Source organism: Lycium ferocissimum, chromosome 1, assembly GCF_029784015.1.
Source record: "Lycium ferocissimum isolate CSIRO_LF1 chromosome 1, AGI_CSIRO_Lferr_CH_V1, whole genome shotgun sequence".
NCBI classification, from domain to species: Eukaryota; Viridiplantae; Streptophyta; class Magnoliopsida; order Solanales; family Solanaceae; genus Lycium; species Lycium ferocissimum.
In genome coordinates this window covers 13682787-13692663 of record NC_081342.1, presented here as the reverse complement: position 1 = coordinate 13692663, position 9877 = coordinate 13682787, and the positions used below count along the sequence as shown (strand labels likewise).

General features: G+C 38.5%; 1 long non-coding RNA gene across 1 annotated transcript; it reads right to left on the bottom strand.

The window, feature by feature from the left end:
• Positions 1–4269: 4269 nt before the first annotated feature.
• Positions 4270–9283, bottom strand: LOC132068815 (uncharacterized). The gene is made up of 2 exons (XR_009417529.1): positions 9159–9283; positions 4270–4431 (listed from the first exon to the last, which is right to left on the bottom strand). It is a non-coding gene; the product is annotated as an uncharacterized LOC132068815 (long non-coding RNA).
• Positions 9284–9877: the final 594 nt, after the last annotated feature.

The following is a 9877-nucleotide window of genomic DNA, read 5'->3' as shown; positions in this document are numbered from 1 at the left end:
CACACCCAAGTTTAAAGCTGAATCTCTGAAACCTGTGAACAAGCTCCATCAGCAGAATCAAGATCCTTATAAAGGCACGAAAGTTGAACCTCATGTGAACGAGTCCCCAGTAAAGAACATGTTCACTACGGTTCATTATCAGATAAATGAAGGACCTAATAAAGATGATAGTAATGACAGATTTTCTAATTATATCGATCACGTGAAAAACAAGATGAGAATTACGTCTAGTTTTGATGATGATCATAAAGACTCTCACTATGCTGGCCGCTCCAAGTTCAAGACCTGAACTACAACTATTGCTGGTTGGAACAAAGGAGCTGCTTGAAGAATCTTTGCAGAGCTATGTGTATGATTGTTTATCCTTTAAATAAGATGTTTATCCTTTAAATAAGAGAAATTTGTTGGGTGCTATATATATGATTTTATATATAGGTTCGTATCTGTATTAGAAAGATTGAATCTTGGATAATGGAAAGAAGCTTTTAAGGTTTTGTGTATAATCATGACTTTCTGCTAATTTATGAGACATATATACTTTATCATCTTAAAGGACTTTTGATGGGAGTGCGAACTGTGTGTATTATTCTTCATAATAATATGCTAAATATCATACCATCATAGAGACTATACAAGTATATATGATTGAGGCAGAGTTGTGAGGTTTAAGGAGAGTGCCAAAAATTAGTTCTTTTCAATAGGAAATCCATAATCAACTTAAACAAGTCTAATCGACTTATATATTGAATTGCTCAGATTGACATTTTTACCAGCATGCGAGTTGGTGTTTCCGATTGTAACAAGTGTAAAACACGAGATGATAAGTTGCAACATGTAAATGAGAAATGATATTTTCATGCTAGTTCGACAAGCGTACAGTCAATTCCATTTATAAAATTGATTGTCAGATTCTCCATCATTCAATTTATCCTTTCATTTATGAGATCTTCCTGCTATTTTCTTTTCAAGCGTGTGTCTTGTTTGATTGCTTGATAGTGATGCCCAAAATCTTGCTCCTTTTCACTCATAGAACATATAGATTTGAATAATTCTTCCGCTATATTATGTTTTCTTTTTGACCAATCCCATCCATTGTTGATACCTGCCTGTTGAAAACTATTGAGTTCGTTAGTTTAGAAGACTTTTATTGTTGAGACCTACCTGTTGAAAACCATTGAGTTATCAGTCAATGTAGTGAGTTGACAAACATATTGAGGTCTCGGGTAATAATGACGTCTCGGGTTCATTCTTCTTATGGGTTCAACTTGGGTGGACAGAATTACATTTAGTCTCGTTTTAAACTTCAGTCTACCTATATATGACTGCGACTATTTAGTGTTGTGGTTTTGTTTGATTTTTTTTTTTTTTTTTTTTTGCTGTTATTAAAAAAAAAGTGATTTAGACATATTGTTGTCTTCCATTTCCTTAGTTTCAGCATGCTCCAGGAAGAAGGGATTTAGTTGGCATCATAGACTCTCAAAGGCTCCAAAACCAATCACTCTGAGATTCTTATACAAAGCAAGAGAACACATTGTAGGCAAAGTATACACTTTTTAGACTTTGAGGCCACCCCTTTCTCACATCTTTTTGCTAAATAGTAAATTAGTAATATAGGGGAAAATTACCAACTGGAATATGATTCCCTAATAGTGACCATCCAATCGACACCTTGTGGAACCTTGGATTTAAAGTGACTAAATTAGTCTCCATATATGATATATAATGATCTCCTCTTATTTATCCAACCTTCTCCCATTTCACAACCAAAGTTGGTTATTTCTCAAAGTAGTGTATTAATTTCCCTGGAACTCTGGATACTTGAAATGGGAAAGGACCAAACTATCATCAAAGATACTGAGTCTCAAGGGGTATGTGCAAAGATTTTCAAAGCACTGAATTTAAGTCAAGTTTTTCGATGTTGTTCCCGAAATCCCAAGTCTGCTACTAATTCAGCTACTAAGCCAAGAATAGCAACCACAGATCATCAGAGAAATGACCCTGCTAAAGCTACCAAATTCAAGCTAGCTGCCGAAAATGGATCCACCAATTTTCCCCTTCATGAGTTGAAGGGCCAAAAAACAATCCCATTACATGAAAATGACCAAAACTTGTCATTTGCCTCAAACGGGATACTAGTCGAATATAATCACAGCTCAGTGGACACTGAAATACCCAAGTCAGTGAACAAATCCCCAGTAGAGATGTTTGCAGCAAGCGATCATCTGCAAACTCAAGATTATGATGAAAGTACTAGTAAAGACAGGTTTTCTAAATATATCGATCACGTGAAGAGCAAGATGAATATGTCTAGCTTTGATGAAGATGATAGTAGTGGTGTTGGAAGAGCAGCAACAAGAAGAGAAACAAGCTTTGATGAAGATGATAGTAGTGGTGTTGGAAGAGCAGCAACAAGAAGAGACAGTTTCGACGACAAAATCCCTCAGTATATCGACCAATCCAAATTCAAGATTAGAACTATAACTATTGCTTGTGGGCATTAAGGATCAGCTTGAAGAATCTTAGAAAACTCATATTTTTAACTACTTCCATGTTCATCTATCTATTAGGAAAGATTGATTCTTGAAAGAAAAGGAAATGGGCTTTTAAGGTATTTGATTAAGTAAAATAATCACTTTTATAACTTTGGTTGTAATGATTTACAATTGGCAGTACCTCATCTTAAATGTCTTGGTTTAAATAACAATTGCCTGCTTTATTCTTAACAATGTCCAAATTATCATACCATCACAGAGACTATCAGAGTAATCAGGTTGTCTATAAGTATGTTGTTTTTCCAATTTATTAAATACCCCCCAACTTTTAATTGGAGAGCTTTGGTACAACGGTAGAAATTGTTGAGTGACCAGGATGACCTCAAGTTTTGGAGACAATCTCTTAGATAATAGTAAAGTAAGACCATGTACATTGAAATTGATGCAAGAGAAAGAGGAAAAAAAAAAAAAAAAGGCGGAGTAAAATAGCTGATGATTTTTATATTTATTTCAACTTGCATGTTTCTAACCAGATTAAAGTGACACATGGCAACTATAAAATAGTTGTAAATGCAACAACTAGGTTTTAAAAATTCCAACCCGTAATTTGCACTCCATCATTTATATAGATCCTTTCTTTTCTATGTCTTCTCGAATCGTCAGATTATGAATTTCCGAAGTAGACAATTTTGAATGAAAGAATGAACAAAATAAATAGTTTGGCAGAATTTTATGATAGAGAAATAAATGTGGAGCCTCCTTGTTTGGGATACCGAATTTATGTTGATTTTCTACCTCCCGAAGTATTTCATCGATTACTACGCACTTCCTCTCTGGGTGCCTAAGTTACCCCCCCCCCCCCCCCCAACAAAAAAAAAAAGCCTTTCCTCCCCTCTCGCCACACTTGTCGACTCTAAGAGCTCTACCTTAAAATGCGTTAGATTGTTAACAAGAAGGAACGGTTCTGTTTGTTTCTTACCTTTAGTCCAAATGTCTATAGAATGGATTAGATTGATTCTAGAATTTTACTATGTTTTTTGTACAGAAAAGGTCAAATTTGCCCTTGTACTTTCACAAATAAGCTATATTTGCCTTTAGTTATACCTTTTCCACATATTTGCCCTTGCAATCCAGTTTAAGGTCATATTTGCCCTTGTACTCTAAAAAATAGCCATATTTACCCCTACACTGATAAATCTCCATGTCCCACCCTAATTTTCCTATGTGGCATTATTTTTTTTTCCAAATTAAATTTGGCCACCATTTTTTTTAATCGGCCCACCCGATTAAACTCGACCCAACAATCTAATTAAACCCAACTCCCGCTTCGTACACTTCGAATGGCTTTGATGCTTGGTTTCTTCTGCACTATGGAGCTCACTGCAATGATACTCGAGCTTTGCAGTTCGTTTGTCCATGTGATTCCACAAAGTACCTAACATATGCCTAGTTCAAAATTTAGAGCAATCAATTAGGTATAGGTTCACAAATTTACCTCAACACTAGGCCTCTTGAATTCAAATTGAATACAAACAACTAAATTTACAGGAACAAGGCAGTGATTAAATCACTTGGAAACATTACAATTTTAACTGTGAAGAATAATTGATCACTGCGATCCAACAACATCAGCACTATGTTAAACTTATTCCAATGAACAGAAACAGATAAGATTATGAACAAATTGTTGGGAATAAATAGACCCGCAAAAATAATATTCACAGTATTAGTGATAAACGCGGAACACTAACTTATGGTTAAATTAGCAAGAATAAAATGCAGCAATAATGACACCAAGATTTTACGTGGAAACCCTTCTGAATAAGGGAAAAAACCACGGCCAAGAGGAGCAGCTGATATCACTATAGTAAGGAATTTTACACTGTGTATTAACGAGTATAAATACTCCTAAGACCACTACACCCACAAAAGAAAAACACTCTTTTGATTTTTCCCACCTTACTAGAATATCACTCACACTCTATTTTTCTTCACAGACTATTTTCTTACGGTATGGAATACCTCACTTTGCTCTCACTCAGATGTATTGTCTGAGATTTTCTTGGTGTATTTTCCAAATGAAGCTTAGAACTCTATTTATAAGCTTCAGAAAACGCGTGAACAGTACACCGCGTGAACAGTAAACCGCGTGAACAGTACACCGCTCACGTGAACAGTGGCAAACAGTAAACCGCGTTTTATACGCGTGAACAGTACCACGCGTATTTACTATTCAACTCGGTGGGCCCCACATGTCCGAGGGACCTACTCAACAATTCTCCCCTCCCGACGACATGGGGAAGAATGTTCTTGTGAATCACCGAGAGCTCATACCGGCTAGCTTGGAACAAACTTCAAGCTTTTGCCTCGAGACCGCCTTTGTTATCATATCACCGCATTTCCATCTCGTGTGGATTTTCTTCAATCGGAATCTTTTTGTCTCCGTAGCATCACGAATCCAGTGATATCTGACATCAATGTGTTTTGTTCTCGCATGGTACATCGAGTTCTTGCTCAAGTCTATTGCACTCTGACTGTCGCAATAGACAATATACTCCATTTGCTGCAATCCAAGTTCTTGAAGGAATCTCTTGAGCCATATCATTTCTTTGCCAGCTTCAGTAGCCGCAATATACTCCGCTTCCGTTGTAGACAGTGCGACACACTTCTGCAACTTTGACTGCCATGATATAGCTCCCCCTGAAAAAGTAAACAAATATCCAGTAGTGGATTTTCTGGTTATCAAGGTCACCCGCCATATCGAATCGTATAGCCCTTCAAAATTGGATTTGATCCTCCAAAACACAAGCATTCATCCGAGCTTCCTCTTAGATACCGAGTATCCACTTCACAAACTTCCCAATGCTTTTTCCCCGGATTTTCGAGAAATCGCTAACAACACCGATCGTACAGCAATATCTGGTCGAGTGCATACCATTGCATACATCAAACTTCCGACGGCAGAGGAATAAGGAATCTTGGCCATTCTCTCTTTTTCCTCCGTTGTTGTAGGACACATCTCTTTGCTCAGTTTCAGATGACCAGGGAGAGGTGTGCTAACCCACTTAGCATTCTTCATATTGAAGCGCTCTAGTACACGTTCTATGTACCTTTCTTGTGACAAATAAAGCTTTCTTTCATCTCTTGAACGAGTAATTCTCATGCCCAAAATCTGCTTAGCATGACCCAAGTCTTTCATTGCAAAAGACTTACTCAACTGTTTCTTCAACTCGTCAATCCTGGAAGCATTCTTGCCTACAATCAACATATCATCCACATATAGCAGAAGGATGATAAAGTCATCATGAGAAAATCTTTGTACAAACACACAGTGATCTGAAGAACTCTTTTGTAGCCTTGCTCCCCCATACATGTGAGACTCAAACTTCTTGTACCACCGTCCGGGAGCTTGCTTCAATCCATATAGACTCTTCTTAAGTTTGCATACAAAATTTTCTTTACCTTTTTCCTCGAAGCCCTCAAAGTTGTTCCATATAAATCTCCTCTTCTAAATCACCATGAAGAAAAGCGCTTCACATCCATCCGCTCAATCTCCAAATCAAGACTAGCAATCAAACCAAGAAGCTCGTCCGAATGGAGGACATTTTCACGACAGAGAAAATATTTCGTCAAAGTCAATACCTTTCCTTTGACCAAATCCCTTAACAACCAATCTAGCTTTGTATCCGGGCTTCAAGTCGTGTTCTTCGCTTTTACTTTGAACACCCACTTGTTCTTCAAAGCTCTCATGCCCTTAGGCAATTTCACCAACTCATAAGTATGGTTCTCATGCAGAGATTTCATCTCATCTTGCATGGCTTCGATCCATCGATCCTTGTGCTCATCTTCCATGGCCTCCTCATAACATTCGTGTTCTCCCCCATCAAAGGAGTAATACGTACTCATTAGGTGAATAACGGGAAGAAGGAACATCTTGTCTAGTAGACCTTCTAAGTGGAATATCCGAGTCATCCACGACTTCATGAGTAGAAGCATCTACCTCATCAATAGCAAAGATCGTTATCATCATCAACATGCCGATCCGGAACATCATTCTAGGCATCACCATCGTCATCGAGCCCACCAACTTCATCAACATTTGTTTGAGGAACTTGATCAAGATTAACTAAGCCTTGTAACTTGAAGATTTTATCTTCTCCGCTTTGTTAATATCTTCAATGGTTTGATCCTCCATGAAGATAACATCACGACTTCTTATGAGCTTATTATCAATTGGATCATATAGCTCGTAACCAAACTCATCAAGGCCATAACCAATGAAGATGCACCGCCTTGTCTTGCGCTTAATTTTGACCTCTCATCTTTAGGCACATGTACAAAAACTTTGCAACCAAACACTTTCAAGTGGTCATAGGAAACATCCTTGTCATACCAAACTCTGTTTGGAACATCACTTTGCAAAGCAACCGCAGGGGATAGATTAATAACATGTGCGGCGGTCAACAATGCCTCACCCCAAAAGTAATTCGGCAACTTTGCTTCAGAAAGCAAACATCTAACTCTTTCTATCAAGGTCCCGTTCATCCTCTCTCGCTAAACCATTAAGCCGAGGAGTCTTAGGAGGAGTCTTCTCGGTGTCCGATACCCCGTTGCTTGCGTATTCGTCAAACGGTCCACAATATTCACCACCGTTATCTCGTACGAATACACTTGACCTTCTTTCCGCTTTCTCTTTCAACCGAGGCCCGAAACCGCTTAAAGACACCCAACACTTGGTCTTTAGTCTTTAAGACGTAGACCCAAAGTTTCCTTGAGCAATCATCAATAAAGGTAGCGAAGTAAAGTGCACCACCCAAAGTCCTTGTCTTCATTGGACCACATAAATCAATGCACCAACTCAAGCAACTCTCGTCTTTCTTGAAGGAGGATGAGACTTGAAAGAAACTCTATTTTGTTTTCCGACCAAGCGGGCTCACACTTTTCTAATTTAGCACTTTCGAAATTTGACAATAATTTCTTTTTGGCCGAACATTTAGTCCTTTCTCGCTAATGTGGCTAAGCCTCTTATGCCATAACGTTGAAGAGCTATTGCTCTCAACCGCATTCACCATATCAACACGGTAGAGGCCGTAGTCCAAAGATAGACCACGACGTTTTTCGCCACGAGCCACAATCATGGAACCTTTAGTAAGCTTCCACTTTCCAAACCATTGTACCGACATATCCCTTATCATCCAAAACACCAACAGAGATCAAGTGCGGACGAACATCGGGTGCATGCTTTACATTGTTTAAAACTAGTTTAGTTCCAATACTAGTTTTCAAACAAATCGTTCCAACACCACCACCCTAGATACGGTCTCATTACCCATGCTCAAAGTTCCAAAGTCACCGGAGTATAGGATGAGAAAAATTCCTTCCGTGATGTCACATGAGATGCGGCACCACTGTCCACAACCCAGCTTGACTCATCACAAGCAATATTTATCAGATCCACATCAAGGATAGTAACAAGATCTTCTGTAGTGACAAAGGCAACACGATTGCCATCTTCTTTCTTTTCCTCCTTATCTCTATTCTCCTTTTTCAAAATTCGGCAGAACTTCTTTGTGTGCCCTTTTTTCCCGCAATGATAGCACTCAATATCTTTAAGTCTGCTTCTGGATTTGCTTCTATGATGTTCTCTATTTTGAGAACCACGATTCTTGCCTCTCCCCCTAGTGTCAGTCACCAAGACATCTGATGAGGAGGAACCTTGAGATTTTCTTCTCATCTCTTCATTTAAAAGACTCTCTTGGCAAGATCCATAGAGATCACACCATCCGTGAGCGAATTTGATAATGAAGTTCTAATAATTTCCCAAGAATCTGGGTAGGGAACCAAGTAGAAACAAGCCTTGAATTTCTTCATCAAAGTTAATGCCCATAGCGATAATAATCTGGTTCGATCCCCCGAAAAATATTCGGATGATCATCATTTGCGGAACCATCGTGGTATTTTAAACCCAACATTTGCTTTATCAAAAACATCTTGTTGTTACCGAGCTTTTCCGAGCATACAAACTTTCAAGATGCTCCCATAGGGTCCGATACGTGTCTCCCGTAAATATGGTTCAACACATTATCGTCAACCCACTCGTCTAATAAAGCCGCAAACCCGCCGATGCAACAAATTCCACTCTTCATCTGATTTATTATCAGGATTTTTATTTGCAAAGACAGGTTCATGAAAATTCTTGACATAGAGCAAATCTTCCATTTTGCCCTTCCAAATGGCATAATTTATGCCATTTAAAGTGACCATTCTACTAGTGTTGGCTTCCATCGTTTATCACAAATACAAATACTATTTTATTCGAAGACCAAAGTAATTCTTTTCTGATGTGGAAGTTCGGGATCGTGCTGCAACCACGAGCATACTCGGTATTAACCTTGGCTCGATACCACTTGTCGGGAATAAAATAGACCCGCAAAAATAATATTCACTTTATTAGTGATAAACGCGGAACACTAACTTATGGTTAAATTAGCAAGAATAAAATGCAAAGAATAATGACACCAAGATTTTACGTGGAAACCCTTCGAATAAGGGAAAAAACCACGGCCAAGAGGAGCGGTGATATCACTATAGTAAGAAATTTTACACATCACAGTAGTAACGAGTATAAATACTCCTAAGACCACTACACCCACAAAAGAAAAACACTCTTTTGATTTTTCCCACCTTACTACAATATCACTTACACTCTATTTTTCTTCACAGACTATTTTCTTACAGTCTATGGAATACCTCACTTTGCTCTCACTCAGATGTATTGTCTGAGATTTTCTTGGTGTCTTTTCCAAATGAAGCTTGGAACTCTATTTATAAGCTTCAGAAAACGCGTGAACAGTACACCGCGTGAACAAGAACCGTGTGAACAGTACACCGCGTGAACAGTAAACCGCGTGAACAAAGGCAAACATTAACCGCGTTTTATACGCGTGAACAGTACCACGCGTATTTACTATTCAACTCTGGTGGGCCCCACATGTCTAAGGGACCTACTCAACACAAATCGAATCACACATGCAAATCACAAGAATGTAAACAAATGTGCAAAACAAATGTGCAATTTATATTAAGACTCTATATCCATTTGCAGTGAGCTCCATAATGCAGAAGAAACCAAGTATCAAAGTCATTCACAGCGTGCCAAGCGTGGAGTTTGGTTTAATTTGGTTGGTGGGTCGGGTTTAATTGGGTGGGGTTGGGGGGGGGGGGGTAAAATAATTAAAATGGTGGCCAGATTTAGTTTGGAAAAAAAATATGCTACGTAGGCGCACGTAGGAAAATTAAGGTAGCACATGGGTATTTAACAGTGTAGGGATAAATAGGGCTATTTTTGAGAGTTTAAGGGCAAATATGTTAAAAAAGTATAACAA